This window comes from Mauremys reevesii, linkage group 5 (assembly GCF_016161935.1).
Source record: "Mauremys reevesii isolate NIE-2019 linkage group 5, ASM1616193v1, whole genome shotgun sequence".
Lineage (NCBI taxonomy): Eukaryota > Metazoa > Chordata > Testudines > Geoemydidae > Mauremys > Mauremys reevesii.
In genome coordinates, this window is record NC_052627.1 from 36,912,398 (window position 1) to 36,928,492 (window position 16,095).

The 16,095-nt window shown below is 40.0% G+C and overlaps 1 long non-coding RNA gene across 12 annotated transcripts in view; it reads right to left on the reverse strand.

Annotated features, from left to right (window-relative positions):
* The window catches only part of LOC120405876, a 165,681-nt gene that overhangs the window by 12,544 nt on the left and 137,042 nt on the right, over nucleotides 1–16,095 (reverse strand). For 6 of the 12 annotated variants that reach the window (XR_005598948.1, XR_005598949.1, XR_005598944.1 and 3 more), the window contains one exon: nucleotides 4,275–4,339. The exons of the other annotated variants lie outside the window; for them this stretch is intronic. This is a non-coding gene — a long non-coding RNA (uncharacterized LOC120405876). The remainder of the gene's footprint in view (nucleotides 1–4,274; nucleotides 4,340–16,095) is intronic. 12 annotated transcript variants of the gene reach the window in all.

Below are 16,095 nucleotides of genomic sequence, written 5' to 3' on the forward strand. Positions count from 1 at the left end.
ACAAATGTATGCCTTCCCTTAAGTCACATCTTTACACTTCCAGTAGGAAATGATGATTTATTAATAGTAAGCTATGATTCTACAGAACTCATGTGTTTAAGGTCTATGAATTTCAAATTCACAGTTATGCCTTGGTACTGACACTTCCTTCTTCTCCACTTGTGCTTCGAGATGCCTGAAATAGAGAGAGGGAGCACAAGGCATGTATAAGTGAGAACTGCTTTCGACAACTCCACGTCCTGCATGCAAACTCACTGTAAACTCAGACCTGTACTCTGTTTACAGGATGTTCATTCAGGGCAGTGGCTGCACTTGGCCTGGTGCCAAGAGACTAGATTGCAAAGACCCAATCCCTGATTATAGGGTGATTATTTACAGCAAGCTGTAAAGACAACATGAGGCCAAGAGAGCCAAAGGGCCTCAGAGATGCAAACCCTAGTTATAGGGAGGTCAACAATTGTTGAAATCCCCAGATGAGTTGCTTCCTTTGATGTGAGCTAGATCCGGTAATGCTTGGTAGATGAGCAGGCTTGACTCAAGAGACTTCCCTGGATTTACTTTCCTTTTCAAATCCTATACCTTTTTCTCTTCTAGCATGGTTGTCCCTTTTTTTCAGTATCTGTGGTATTGCTGGCTGTGCAATGGCTGTCACTTGTATAAAATAATCTATGGAGGGGCAGTTCTAGTACTTTTTAAGACAGTAGAGATTTCTCTTTCCTACCAATAAACCCCACCACAGCTTTATCCAGTCACTCTCAGAACACGCTAACTCACAATAAGACAGTAGTCAGCTGTTTATGATTGTAATCTCTGTTCCATGTATGCTGGCACCATATTTGTTTAAGAACTGATATTAGATGCCATAGAAAAAACATCGTGAATAAGAGCATTAAGAGAAGTGTCCATAAGAAGTGATTCTGTTAATGAAATATTATGTACCAGCTTTGTAAAGTCTCTTTTTTCCCCCCAAGTAATTTGTGTTTATAGCTTATCTGTGCATGCTAGGGTCATTTTTCTAAATTTCCTATGGCATTCAGCACAGTAGTAACTTCCATACATTAATGAATTGTCCAAGATCACATAGGAAATCTGAAGCAGAGCCTTAGCCATAAATCCATCATTTCTTCAAGTTGGTAAAACACCTAGAAGCTGATGTGGCTTTTATGGCCAGTACCCGTCAGCCTCCTTCATCAGAAACTCCCCTTCTGATGGAGTTACAGTATCTGTTAAGTGTGCATGACAGTAGTGTTCACAGATTTGTATGACAGTAGTGTTCACAGTAGTGTTCACTGCATTTGTATAGCACTAAGCATAAAGCAAAAATGGTTCCTTTCCCCAGGGGTTTTAAATTTGTTGTTGCAGCTACCTTAAATACTGTTGTAAAACTGCTCTCTTTTTAAGAAACACCCATTCTGCTTTTATAAATCTCTTTGAGTGATGAGGATAGGAACAATCATTATATCTTGTTTACTTCTGAGGGGAAGTACTTCCTGGGCAATTGAGCTTCCCCCACCCTCTTATCTCTATCATGAACTATTGTGTTCAGTGAGGTAACTAGCCCATGTACCATTATAGACAAGAACTGAACTGAGAATAGCTCCTTTCATGCTTCAGAATTTAGATATTGACTCTGGTTTGATTTAGAGATATCCAGGTGCTTCTTTTTCTGAGGGGCTTTTTCCTATGAAGGAGTTGAAGGGCTTGGAGCATGCTCTCATTAGAATGCATTTTTGTTTTGACTTTAACTCCATGTCCTTTGTGTCTAGTTTTCATGGTGGTTTTGGTGCTCCGTGGCATCTGAAGATGGGTCCTGGTTGCTCTATACCTAAACTCTAGCAAATACTATACCATAATATACTGCAAAAAAGAAAAAGAAAAGTGCATTAAATTGAACATTATGCCATTGAAAAGTTTTGTGCAAAGTTAAAAATCAGCCTTAAATGAATACTGTGCAGTTTGAGCCAAATATTGCAATTGTTATTCAAGCAAAAGTCTCATCCATTTCCTTTTAACTGGCTTAAAGTTCCAGGGATCTGAGTAGGGCTGTTTTTACACAGGTGAATTTTCAGGCTAAAAGGTAAGAAGATATACATTACCCTCTCATAAACTATAATGGGAGTTATAAGCTTAGATTCCATTAATCTAACTTGCTGAAGATTGGCAGTAATTTTTTAATGGGGACTCAGACACCACAATTCTTACTGTTCCATACCTACCTCTGAAACCATCTTTCCTCCACCCCAAGCAAAAAAGTTTTTGGCTGCCCCCTCGCCCCCCAGCCCTGGGCTCTCACTCCCCCCCCCCGCCGCAGTGCCCTTCCTCCCCCACCGCCCGAGCGCTGGGCTCTCCCACACCAGTGCTGACTCCACCCACTTCCCCCTTGCCTCCAGCCGGTCAGGCGCCAGCAGGGTCATGGTGAGCAGCGGGGCTCCCGGGCCACACCTCAGCCCAGGGTCCCTCCAGCCAGGGCTCCCGCCTCCAGGACCGGCGGGGACCCAGGAGGGCAGAGTGGGGGACCGCCCTGGCAGGGGGCTGAGGAGCCGGGGCAGGGTAGCCCCCAGAGGGAGCGGAGCCATGGAGAGTGGGACACAGGCCCTGCACGGCAGCGCCCCGCCCTCTATGGCCCCGCTACTGCTCCTAGCCACCCTGCCGCAGTCCCTGGGTGGCTTGGGCCGCTTTGCCCAGCCCCGGCTGCAGTGCTGTGTGGCGGGCCACCCTGCAGCACCTGCAGGCAGCTCCGTGTGCCCCACGGGGCAGCCCCCAGCCCGAGTATCCCCTGCTTGGAGCCTGCCTGGCCCAGCCACAAGGTGCGGGCGCTGCTCCTCCATGGCGCAAACCGCAGCAGCCCCAGAGCGCCCCCCACCACACGACATGCTGCTGCTGCCGCCAGGGCCAGCTCTAGGCTTTTGTGGCCTGAAGCAAAAAAAAAAAAAAAAAAAAAATGGCTGGAATGCCACCCCCAAGCACATGCTTGGTTTGCTGGTGCCTAGAGCCAACCCTGGGTAGAACTGGTAAAAGGTGCATTATAAATAAAAGAATAAACAAGCACATTGGGTAAAAGGTTTAATTTTATGCCAACTCTTATCTTATCCCTTCATATATGTAACTGTCCAGTGAACTATAAAAAGAAATTACTGTTGAAAGTAATACTGCCATACCCCCGCCTGAGTACTGCTTCATACTGGGTTTGGGCCTGGCGATGTGTACAGTAAAACATTTTATGGAAAGCCAGTTATGAACAGGCTATAGTGAGGAACTGAAATGCAAGACAGATGTATTAAACAGAGCAATGTGATTTTTCTCAGGTTTTTGTTCTGTTGTGTGTTCAATAGTCAAAATATGAAGAGCAGCAATGTTAAAAATATGGGGATGAGGTTAGTGAAAAGGTCACCAGGTTTAATAGACAAAGTGTTCTGGAGTTTCAGGTGATTTCTTTCTTTTTTTTAATATAAATATTGTACCTTATTTCTCTGGTTCTAATCAGGTCATTTCATTCAGCTGGTTTTTAGCTATGAATTATAGTGACTGCTAGAATGTCATTCGCCAAGCAAAATGTTAGCCAATATATCTTAAATATTTATTTCAGTAAACTGGAATAATTCAAAACCCAACCAGTGTGACTATTTTAAACAATATAGCTATCTATATAGATTTAAACAATGATTCATATTTTTCTCTTAGTAAAAATCTGCTTACAAAACCAACAAAAATCATAGTCTCTGGCACATGTACATTGTCTAGGTGTAGTAAATATTCAGATGAGAAATAGCAAAGCTAGGAGTTTCTCCTGTGATAGTATTCACAAATTGAAGGAAAAAAATTTAATTCTCAGTTATTTCATTTGTTTACTTTCAAAAAAATACACAGAGGGTAACTTTTAAAAAAGGCATCATTTACTGAACCATTGCTTCACCTTAACAGCAGTATGATTTATGGATTATGTTACTACAGCAATAAGATTCTCAAAAGCACTCATTGTAGACCTCTCCTCTCATTTAAGCCAGTAAGAGCCATTGCTTTAATTGGGAGCAGATTTAGGCCAACAACAAGCAGCTTTGGAAATCGCACTCATACTAAGTATGGGTATTTCACATTTATACATACACTAAAATACTGACAGATGGACATTTTAAAAATAATCTTGAAACTCCTTCTCTGGTCTCCCCTCCAACTTCCCCAGAAAGCTGTACTCTGGATTGAGATGTGGCATCTGACATTTCAGGAGGATTGGTTCTTTTGGGGAAAGTTGATGGAGGGGAGGAAACTGTACTTACAATCAGAATGTAGCTTCAGCCTTGTGGAAAGCAGACAGCTGCTCCATAGATAATTTATTTTTTAGCTGTATATTCATATGTAGTCACGCAGAGAAAGAAAAAACAAATAAAAACAGAAACAAATGAACAGACTCAACAAAAGAAACAAAATAAAAAAAACCAACCAAACACCCCCTGCCCCAAAACCAACTACCTCAGACAGAGTGCTTAGGTTTTGATGATCCACAGTTTGAGGTGAAATGCACTGTAAGGTCCTTCTGATATGTAGAAGCAAAGGGGCACATTAAAGAAAGTTTTGTTAGTTGTCCATGCCTTTGAGAACAGAGCATGCATCACACCTAACTTAATTTTTTTTTCCTTAAAGTAATTTTTTTGCCTTTTAAAATTCACATTCATATCATAAGTGGCTTTAGTGCTCATTTTAAAAAGCGCTGGATTGACAGCCGGAGAAAATGAACTTCTCTATTTATCCATAGAACAGATAGAGTTCTGGGAACACCAGATGACCAAACACCTCTCCCATAACACTATCTCTCCAATCCTGAGCTGGAGGGAATACCTGTAAGATCCTTTACACAACTGTATTTTGCAACTACTTCATGACATCTGACCTGGTTACAACATGCCCAATTTAAATTGCATCTACATTACAGCTTATTTGCTTCACTGAACAGCATTTGCATATCCAAACCTACTCCAGAGCTTAACTGTGTGTGTATCAGTACATCCAGGGAAAATGTGGGATGATATACCATACTGCCTGAGCAAGGTACAGTGCATGGATTACATACATATAAGCTGTTGGAGCTATTCAGCAGTGTGTAAAGCAATGTATTCTCTTTTTTCCCCAACAGCAAAGGGAAATAGGAAGGAGGAATGGCTAAACACGTGACACAGGCACAGAGGGGAGTTCCTGTTTATATTGCCAAGCCAAAACTACTAAGAGCATGCTGAAATGGCACAGGAAGGACGTGCCAACAGAGGCCTCTGGCAAGAAGGAAACACTATTAGGTGCCACAATTACTAACTGAGTACTAACCAGGTGGTATGTGAGCATACACCATATTTAGAGTCAGCCACGCCAGTAGCTGGGTACAAACTCATTTAGGAGCTGTAGTGTGGACAGGCCCTAAGGCCTGATCGTAAGCCCACTTAAATTAATGGGAATTCTTCCCATAGGTGCTGACTTCCCTTCTGCCTGGTGGTTGCTCGACCCCCTGGCCCCACCTCTTCCCACCACTGCACCACCCTTGCCCCATCCCCATTCCGTCTCTTCCCCCAAGTCCACAAGTCAGCCCCGCCTCTTCTCCACCTCCTCCCCTGAGCATGCCACGTCCCTGCTGCTCCACTTCCCCGTCCCTTCCGGAAAGTCCTAAGCACTGCCTGTGACAGGTTGGATCACAGAACCCCCCCCTGGAGCTGCCAACTGATGTGCCAAGACTACCTCTGCTCCTGTTTTCCCTGCCAGCTCAGGACTCCAGCACCCTGTCTTGCTGAGCCAGACACTCCCGTCTGCTCCAACAAAGACCCAGGGTCTGAATCAGGGCGGGAGCAAGGATGTTTCGCGCCCTAGATGAAACTTCCACCTTGCGCCCACCCCGCCGAGCCCTGTGACAGCTCCCCGCCCCAGCTCATCTCTGCTCCACCTCCTCCCCGAGCATGCCGTCGCCACTCCACTTCTCCCGCCTCCCAGGCTTGCGGTGCCAATCAGCTCTTTGGCACCGCAAACCTGGGAGGGAGAGAAACAGAGCGGGGAAGCGTGCTCAGGGGAGGAGGCGGAGCAGAGGTGAGCTGGGGTGGGGGGTGGGTTCCCCTGCGTGCTGCAGGCGGCCCTCCCTGCATCCCCGTGCCCCAGGTCCCTCTGCCTAAATGCCAAAAACGACCCGGGTGGCCAAAGATCCGGCTGCTGCGGTCGCCGCCAAAGGACCCGAAATGCCACCCCCAAAATGCTAGCAGGTGGTCACCTAATGGGTTGCACTGGCCCTGGTCTGAATTACTTGGCCCAAACCTGCAGGTTGACCTGAAAACAGTTCACAGAAGTGTGCTTGTCTTTAGCATTCAGATGCTCAACTCCCAATGGGGTCTAAACCCAAATAAATCCGTTTTACCCTGTATAAAGCGTATGCAGGGTAAACTCATAAATTGTTTGCCCTCTATAACACTGAGAGAGATGCATAGTTGTTTGCTCCCCCAGGTATCAATACATACTCTGAGTTAATTAATAAGTAAAAAGTGATTTTTATTAAATACAGAAAATAGGATTTAAGTGGTTCCAAGTAGTAACAGACAGAACAAAGTAAGTCATCAAGCAAAATAAAATAGAACGCGCAAATCTATGTCTAATCAAACTGAAAACAGATAATTTCACCCTCAGAGATGTTTCAGTAAGTTTTTTCTCAGACTGGACACCTTTCAGGCCTGGGCACAATTCGTTCGCCTGGTACAGCTCTTGTCCTGGCTTAGGGGTAGCTAGGGGGTTCTTCATGATGGCTCCTCCTTCCCTTTGTTCTCTTCCACCCACTTATATATCTTTTGCATAAGGCGGGAATCCTTTTGTCCCTCTCTGACTTCCCATCCCCTCCTCACTGGAAAGACACCAGGTTAAAGATGGATTTCAGTTCAGGTGACATGATCACATGTCACTGCAAGACTTCATTACTCACTTGCCAGCACACAGGTATACAGGAAGACTTACAGGTAAAACACAGCCATTTGCAGACAGTAGTCCTAGTTAATGGGAGTCCTTAAGATTCCAAACCACCATTAATGGCCCATACTTTACATAATTACAATCGGCCCTCAGAGTTATATTTCATATTTCTAGTTTCAGATACAAGAGTGGTACATTTATACAAATAGGATGATTACACTCAGTAGGTTAGAAGCTTTGTAATGATACCTTACAAGACACCTTTTGCATGAAGCATATCTCAGTTACATTTATATTCACTTATTATTAAATTTTATAAAACCATATAGACGGCACAATGTCACAGAGCTGTTAGGCGGCAGGAGTGCTGGAAGCCCTGGAGCGGGGGGGAGGGAGGAGGGAAGAGCTGGGATGCAGCATGCTCGGGGGAGTTGGGGGGAGGTTGGCTGCTGGTGGGTGCAGAGCACCCACTAATTTTTCCCTGTGCGTGCTTCATCCCCAGAACACCCACAGAGTCAGTGCCTATGCTTCTTCCATTGAGTTCAGTGGGCTTTGGATCAAACCCTAATGGAGGAGAAGGGAGTTCAGCCTCTATAACTCTTCAGTCCTTTACCTTGCACATAGCAGATAGTAAGACTGTCATGAATATCACTTTTGTGGGCTCTTTTGGGATGTCAACACCTATTGACTAGACTCTAAACTGAAATCACCAAGTAATTCCACAAGGGCAATAAAACAGGCATCAGATGTTAATGACTTTTGCTCACTTGCAAATTGATTCAGATCCAAATCCAAGACCTAGAGATGAAATCTTCTATATTCTATTACAGAGCCCTTAAGCTATCCATTCATCTGAGATTCTTCTGTATATACAATATGGTGTTTTACTTTCAGACTATAAATTTTCAGTTAAACTAAGTATTATTCTTAGTTCAGGCTAACATTTAGATTGTAGGGTAATAAGCAATTTGGCAGAGAGTAAAATGTTTCTCCAAAACCAAAATATATTGCAGAAAAAGAATGCAGTTATATTATAGTATAGAACAGCCAAATAGAAATTTAGCATACAACCTAACATAGTTGTCACTCGGAAGTACAAAATCTGTGTGCAACAGATTCTGAAAATCTTATAAAAATTGCTGTGCCTATACAGGAAATAACCCAAAAGGATGAAATATGGACCTGTGGGATTCTTCCAAGGACAGTGAAAACCAACTAGATCAGCATTATAAGTATCAGACACATACATTAGAGATGTTGGAGGGCCTTTTAAACCTTGCATCAAGTTTTTTAAAGCTTCCAAAATTATTTGAAGATAATACATGTGCAAGCTTGCTTGGATTAATACATACCTTGTTTTCACTCTCTCTGTTGGGTCTCTTTCCAGCCTCATATCCTACCTTGCTTACATACATTTGCCAAGATGTGCATTACATTCCAGAGTTGCATAATTTAAATGAGGAAACAGCTTTCTGACACCCTTTATGGTTAAAAATACATGAAAATCCAACGCGCAAGGATGTAAATGAAATCAGAATACAATTGGAGCAAGTGTCTATGCTCTCTCTAACACCTACATATAATCCTCATTAATTGTTCAACCCTGTGAGGAGTTGAGCTTCTCCTGAAAGCTTTTGAGTTCCTTCAGTTCCCATTGACTGCAGTGGAAAAGGCCTATTAAGCTCATGTCGTAGAACCTTGTGTCACAGAACAATCCTGCAAGGGTTTCCGAGTGCCTTGGCCAACCATGTGTTTGTGAGAAAGGATGGTTTTGTCGCTAAAGGCCATATCCTCTATTTTCTCTGTGACCTTGGGCAAATTACCTAATCTATCCATATCCCAGTCTCCCCAGCTATATGATGGGGATAGTAATACTTCCTTAGTTTGTCTTGTTTCTTTTGATTGTAAACTGTTAGGGCAGGAACTCTCTTAGTATGTATACATGTCTGGTGCGCAGGACAGTGCAGTATGTATATAGTATGTATAGATGTGTGGTGCACAGGACAATGGGCTCTAATCTTGGTTGTAGTCTCTAGGCAATATTGTAATATAAAATTATTAATAATAAAATTTTAAATTACTCAAATAATGTGTTTCCACCACACTTTGGGAAGTCACGGGTGATCCAAAAGTTAGCAAGTATTAACTTGGTTAAGTAAGAACCAAAACTAACCTGGCAGTAACTTGTGAAGATACTGCTTTTCTTTTTTGAATTGAAGATGTATAAAATCTCTCTTATAGCTGTGCTTTTATCTGGATATTTTACACATGCTACTGGGTAAATTATGAACTATGTCAGTGTTACAGTTACCACGTTCACACATTGGGCCCTGCCATTTCTCCCTCCTTAGAGTATTTCCCCCAAAAATACTCCTGTTAAGATTTTAAGTGTCATGTCAAACTGTCTTTTCAATTAGACTCAAGGATTCTGAAGCATCTCCACAAGTAATCAAATACTGTGGGGTAGTGCAGACTCTGATCCCATTGCAGGAAGGTCACTGACAAAGACTTCCCTTCCTATGAAAACAAATTTGGGACTTATCAATACTGTTGTTATCTTGGACCCTGGCCCCAGCATGGAGGACTTCTTATCAATCATTCATTAAAGCTTTCCCCCTCCCCAGGTATGTAGCTTTGCATAAGACATTTATGTAGCAACCCACTCCTCTGAGAAGAGTTCAGAAAGATGTGATCATGCAATAAAATCAAGCTGCTCTCTCAGACGGGTTAGTGTTTCCTCTATTATAGATAGGCAGTAACTGAAATGAAAACCTCATGTCTCCTTGTTTCCCCATTTGGGATGAATTACCCATGTAGGTTACTTCATTGCCAACTCAGTGCTATTGACAGTGTCATTAAGCTTAGTGCCACCAGGGACAAATCGTTTTACATGCTGAACAGTAAAACTTTTATGCTGCTAAATGAGTTTGGTGGTGTTCCTAACATTGCATGTTGTGTGGAAAGGTCGGTACCTATACTGTGCAGAAAAATTAAATAGGCAGAACATTCAAAGCATTCACTGTTAGAAGCCTTTGTGCATAGAGCAAGCCTTGATTTATCTTTTACTGGGGCCCACAAGCTAGAACAAAGATCTCTCACTTCTTTGCCATTTACTTTACTACTAGAGTGAATGCTTGGGCCTTTACCATAAATTAAAGATGAGTTAAATTATTGCACAAATATCTAAGGGTGTGTATGTGTTGGAGTTGTGGCAGCATAATGTAACATCCAAAATACAATCTCAGGGAACAAATGTACTTCTCAGTTAGAGACTGGGTGTGCTGTATTGTGTAATGCTTGCTGTTGCTAGAAAAAGGAATGAAGGGGTCAAATAATCCAGTTAATTAAGAGCCTGATACAAAGTACACTGAGATCAATGAAAAGGCTCACTCCAGATCAGGGGCTGAGAGTCAGATGTCTTGCAAGCCTTTTACAAAGATACCACAGTATTCTGCAAGAAGGGTCCAAAACATTATAGCTTGCAGTAGTGACTCTGCAGTTGTTCAAACCATTACTATAGACTATTGTGAGTTATATTTATTTATTTATACATACAAGGGCTGTAAACAGAAGCTTTTGATTGAACAGAATGCTACTTAATTCACTCTAACCAATTTTTCAATTCCCCTGTTCAGTGCCAGGGTAGTTGGATCACTGCCATACATGTTTTACGAAACAAACTATTAACATATGTGACAGATAAAAAAGAAGAGACACTCAAATTTGGTGGGTGTGACTTTCTCTTTCAATCATCTGAGTATAAGTGACTTTGGTTCACCATGAACTATGTAAAAAGTCCAGATTATTTAAACAACAAACTACAGCATTTTTCTAGGAAGCACTCTACACTACAATATACTCTACACTATAACTGTTTAATAAAATCTAGCTTCAAAAACTTAATTACCATCTGTCAGTAGGTCAACACATTAAAAACAAAAAGTTATTTTCATTGATCTGTGATACTTAACCTCTAAGGAACCCACCTCACCAGCTATTCAAGGGCAATAACTAATGCAACCTTAAAAATGTAAAATTTCTGAATATATATAGTGGGGTGTGTGGTCTATGCTTCCATTCCATTGCCTGCATATATCACAGTTGGCAAATTCTGCCCTGCACTCCATGAAATGCTACTAGAGTCAATAGGGTTGCATGAAATCTTAGGAATCAAGACAGAATTTGGCCAAGTATTTTTCTGACATTCAGAAATGAGGATGGTATACATGCACACATACATGCATAAGGGCATACCCACTTTTTTGTTTTTGGATAGAAGATTTTGGGAACTGTATTAAGCTACTTAGTCTACCTCTCTGCCAATGTAGGATTTCCCTCTAATTTCCCTCACACACTGGAGAGAGGATAACAGTTTAAAAAAAAACTGAACGTGCACAGTATTGTCAAAATCAAAGGATCTAAAATCATGAGGCAGGCTCCCAGAATAATGGTTTAAAAAAAAAAACCCCAAAAAAACCAAAAACCCAACCAAGCAACTGATTTTGATCCTGTTTTATTTTCCTTCTGGATTTTGAAGCATTTAGGGTGCATTTGAATCATTTCCTCTGCAATTGCAAGAGCTAGAATCTTACTACTTTTAACATGAAAGCTGAGATCTTCAACTATTCGTGCATCTCCATGAGTTCGGGCTTTAAAAGTAAAACACCAAGTAAGACTTGCGATAAAACTGTGAGAATTGGCAACACCGCATTCAGCTATATTTTCACCTTCTGATGGCATTTGGAGCATATTCTCACAAGTAAAATGTTGTTTGCAGAAATATTCAAAGGCAGCAAAATTCAGCGGTTGTAGCCAATATTAATAATAATGAGAAATTCATTTCAGGTAGAAATAAGTTATAAAGATTAGGTCTTCCAGTAGGGGAATATAAGCAATACTGTATGAGTCAGGTGGCAAATAACTGAGCTCAAAAACCAAATTTCAAATATTGAATAATTAAATGATTAATTGAATGAATACTCGTTACAAACTTTTCACTCGCAGACTCCATAGATAAGAATGTATTCTCATAAACCATTCATCAAAATTCAAACAAACAGATTTTTAAAAATAGTGATCTGTATACAGGCAATTCACAAAAACAGAAAAAAAAAAAAGGGCTAAGTCTGCCTAATGACAGGATTGCAAGAGTCAGTCAAATTATTTCTGTTCTCTAGTACTATGTCTAATCTGGTTTTAAATAGTGCTGAGGAAAAAGATTTAATGATATATTCCAGTTGGTTTACAGAAAGTTTATTTGAAGCTATTGAGTCAACAAATCTCCCCCAAATTATTAAAAATAAAGGTCAAATAATCTGCTCTACTGTCAGACAGATGGTTTAATAACCCCACTGAAAAAAACCCCAAAGTTTTCTCTTCCTCCTCCCAGAACATCATTGTATAAAAAAAGTGTTTTTTTGGGTACTGTGATAAGCTTGGCAGACAGGCATAAAACAAACACCTTACTTATTGACTTGCTTTATGGAAATATCTGCTACCAACTAATAAGTGATACGTGCTGTAGAGACATTGGTCATTTCAAACCTGTCAGTAGGCTAAATCCCATTTAAATGGGAGTTTTGCTTGCATAAGGACTCCAGCATTTAACTCTACACTGAATCAGAGAACCCAATGGGAAAAATCCCAGTGATTTCATCACGATGAAGATTGAGCCTAAACTACAGTAGCAAGCAATCTGGTGTCAGTGAGAGCATTTCTGTCACTTCTATACGAGGTTGGTGGATGTGTGCGTGCAGATTGAATGAATGGGATGAGTTTGTCCCAGATTATAGGCTTCAATCTACTTGTTTGTTGCGGATATGGAACCACAGAGTTCCTGTGTATCACACAGAGTAGCTCTATATCTAAAAATTGTCATGGCTGATAGTACTTACTCACAACCATTTTCAGCAGAAAGAGACAGTCATTTCTCCTCTGTTCTTTTCTCCTGCATGTTTACAACATTTGGATGGATTATGTTAGTTTTTTTGTGTTGCTGTGTTATTTGCAAGAAAGTAATTAATAAATAACTTACAGTTGTTAAAATGAATGGGTGTCAGTAAGTTTTCATGAAATGAATCAAAGACCTTTTTTTTTCTTTCTGTGTATCCTGGAGAGCAGCTAGGCCCCTGCTTGACTCCCCTTTGCCCCCCCCAGATTTGACTGACATGATTTAAAAGAATGATCTAGGGAGCAATGTATTATAGATTTCAGAACAATTCTTTTAGCAATGGTTTTGAAGAAGGATAAAAATTTGGGTAGCTCTGGAATCTCATTCCACTTGAAGTTTTGTTTCTTGCATACCTTACTTCTCTGAATCTTAGATACAGCCAGTCAGTGTGCACACACTGTACATTTCCCCAACACCTGGAGACGGGATGAAGTTACTTACTTTTGGGAAAAAACAAGTTAATGGAGGCCATGGGACAGTATTATTCCTAAATTCCTGCAAAAGGTTGTCACCAATGGAATTACACAAAAAATGAATTTACTTCCATAGTGACTCAAAATACACTCAGCCTCAGGGCTAAACTGCCCTGTTGACCCTTTGAAAACATAGTTTTGCTCTTTGGAGAGTATGGTGAGGTCATTTCTAAAGAGTCTAGTGACTGAAACATTGTGCCTTATATATTCTACTATTCTCCCATATTTTCCTTTTAAAGGGTTTATTAAGCAATAATCTCTTTTGCCTGCTTTTCATCTGCAAATTTTCTAGAACTATAAAAATCGATTTCAAGTTGTAGACCACTTTCTAATTATACACAATTAAGGGGTAGCATGAAGGACAGTAGCACTTAATAAAAATAAACAAGTTAAAGTAAAGTTGGCAACAATATCTCCTTGACTAATATGGTTAACCTTTTGGGTATTACCTACATGCCACATATTTTTTAGTGTGCTAGCAATTCTCTATTTCTCTCATACTCACCGTTATGCATTTACCATTATTAATTTCTTACTTACAGGTTTCAATTGTTTTAACAATTCCATAGGAACTCAACTGCTCTTTAAACATTATTTCATTATAATGTATTGCTGTAACGAGTACCACATATCAAACTAATTTTAGTATTTGTGTGAATATCAGTGTTTCCATGGTAATTTAATATCAGATTATGGATACAAGAGATAAGCACCAACATAGTTTGTGAAATGCCTCTGGAATCAATGTGGAATGATTTATTTTCAGATACTAAGTTTATTGTACATTTTGAATTCATTAAACACTATGAGCACTGTGCATAAGATGTTACAAGCTGAATTATACCCTGGTAAACTGTCTGTGCCAACAAGGAAAGAGCAAACAAACAGAAACACAACAAACCAACCCCACATTCCTGCTTTTAAGAAGCAATACTCCTGCTTGTAAATGCGGGGTGGGGGGGGGGGGGGAATAAACATGCAAACAAAAAATAACTGCTGTTAAGAAGCAAATATGGAATTTCAATCAGGCCAGGTCTACAATAGAAACTTTTGCTGGCATAAAAATGTTGTTGGGGGTGCAACATTCCTATTCTGGAAAAATCTGTAGTGTAAATATGATTGTATCAGTATCAAAGTGCTTCAGTCTGTGTAGCTTATTTTTCTCACCACCCTGGTACAATTATGCTGGCAAAAGTACTATTTTGCTGTTAAGCTGCTTCTGCACTAGGAGGGTTTTGTCAGTATAATTGTACAGGTAAAACTGCATAGTGTATACTACACGTTACTTTCACCTGAATAGGAAGAACAAGGTTTGTTGTACTGAAAACACAAACAAAAACAAACTTTTGATTTCACTGTTATTCATTTTAAATACTAGCATGAATATCTTAGAAAATAATAATTTAGTTATAGATTTTGTAGGAATTTATATAGGAAAGTCACCTGCTTTATCACTGTCAAATTATCGTTCTTTATTTCAAAGCAGCCCTGTAGACTGGCATGTCTGTGGCGATAATAGGCTATTTAAATTTTATTATAGCTTCCGTCGATTCTACATGTTATAGTTTCAGATTGGCTTGAGACTTACGAGGTCCATTGGTAGAAATGCATGAAGAGATCAAATTACACAGTAGCGGACTGACACCAGTGCCATAGTACTATCATTCATTGAATTTTTCTGATTGGCTTGTAAGGTGTAGCATTTTGTGAAATGCATGGGCCAAATGTCATGCAGATCTGCAGCACTGCTCTTTTAGCATTCATTTCAAGCCAAACTAGTCCACTAAATAAAGCCTTTGCAACTTTAAAGGGCTGCAGTATTGACATCAATATAAGTACGCACTATAAAAATAATTATAATATAGTCCTGTAGAAGAACAATACTAGGAAAAGTAAACAGCTACTACTAGGAAAATTGAACTTTAGGGAAGCACGTGTTTTTAAGTGCTTTGTTTACATGGACATGAACTAAGAAAAATTATATAATCGGTATCCATACATTTTATTTATATTAATACTTCTATCTAAACAATAACAAATTGTATATTTATTAAGTAAAAATAAAATGTTAGCAAATTTTTAAAGACACAAATCCAGAATTGATGTTCTATCATCAGCAATCTACAACAGGTTAGGTAAATGTCCTGGCCCACCAGTGGCTTACCCTAATGTGCCAGGAGCCAAAGTTTGTCAACCCTTGAAATATAGGGTCTGCTTATGAAAGAGTCATACAGTTTTTGCCATTTTTACCTATCCATCTTGGGGAGTCGGCTTATAAATGAATATGAATGATGAATAATGAATGAATATATAGGATATGTTATGGATGTGATCTAATTTGGTTTGTATTTAGTTGAAGAAAAATATTTATGGTAATTGTACTGTATGTACAATTTTGAAAAATATCTTATTAGTAAAGTATAGTCTAAACAACATATATAAAACATAATGTAAAAGTGAAAACTTTTTTGTGTACCATATTTATGCTATCTGAGATGGGGAAGCACTAATGGAGAAAACTCTCATGTGTACTATTAGAAATGTAGAAGGGTAATGAAACTAGGGAAAACCTATCACAAGAGAGACTTTCACAGAATTTTAATGTATGGAACTGCCTTCCCCCAGTTCAATTGGCTTCTAGCAGTGCCTGTAAGTATAATGCAATGCAATGGTATGCATTTGAGTTTTCAATTATGTCCTTTATTAATTCCATTATTTCACTACTTATGCTAGTAAAGTTAGGCATTT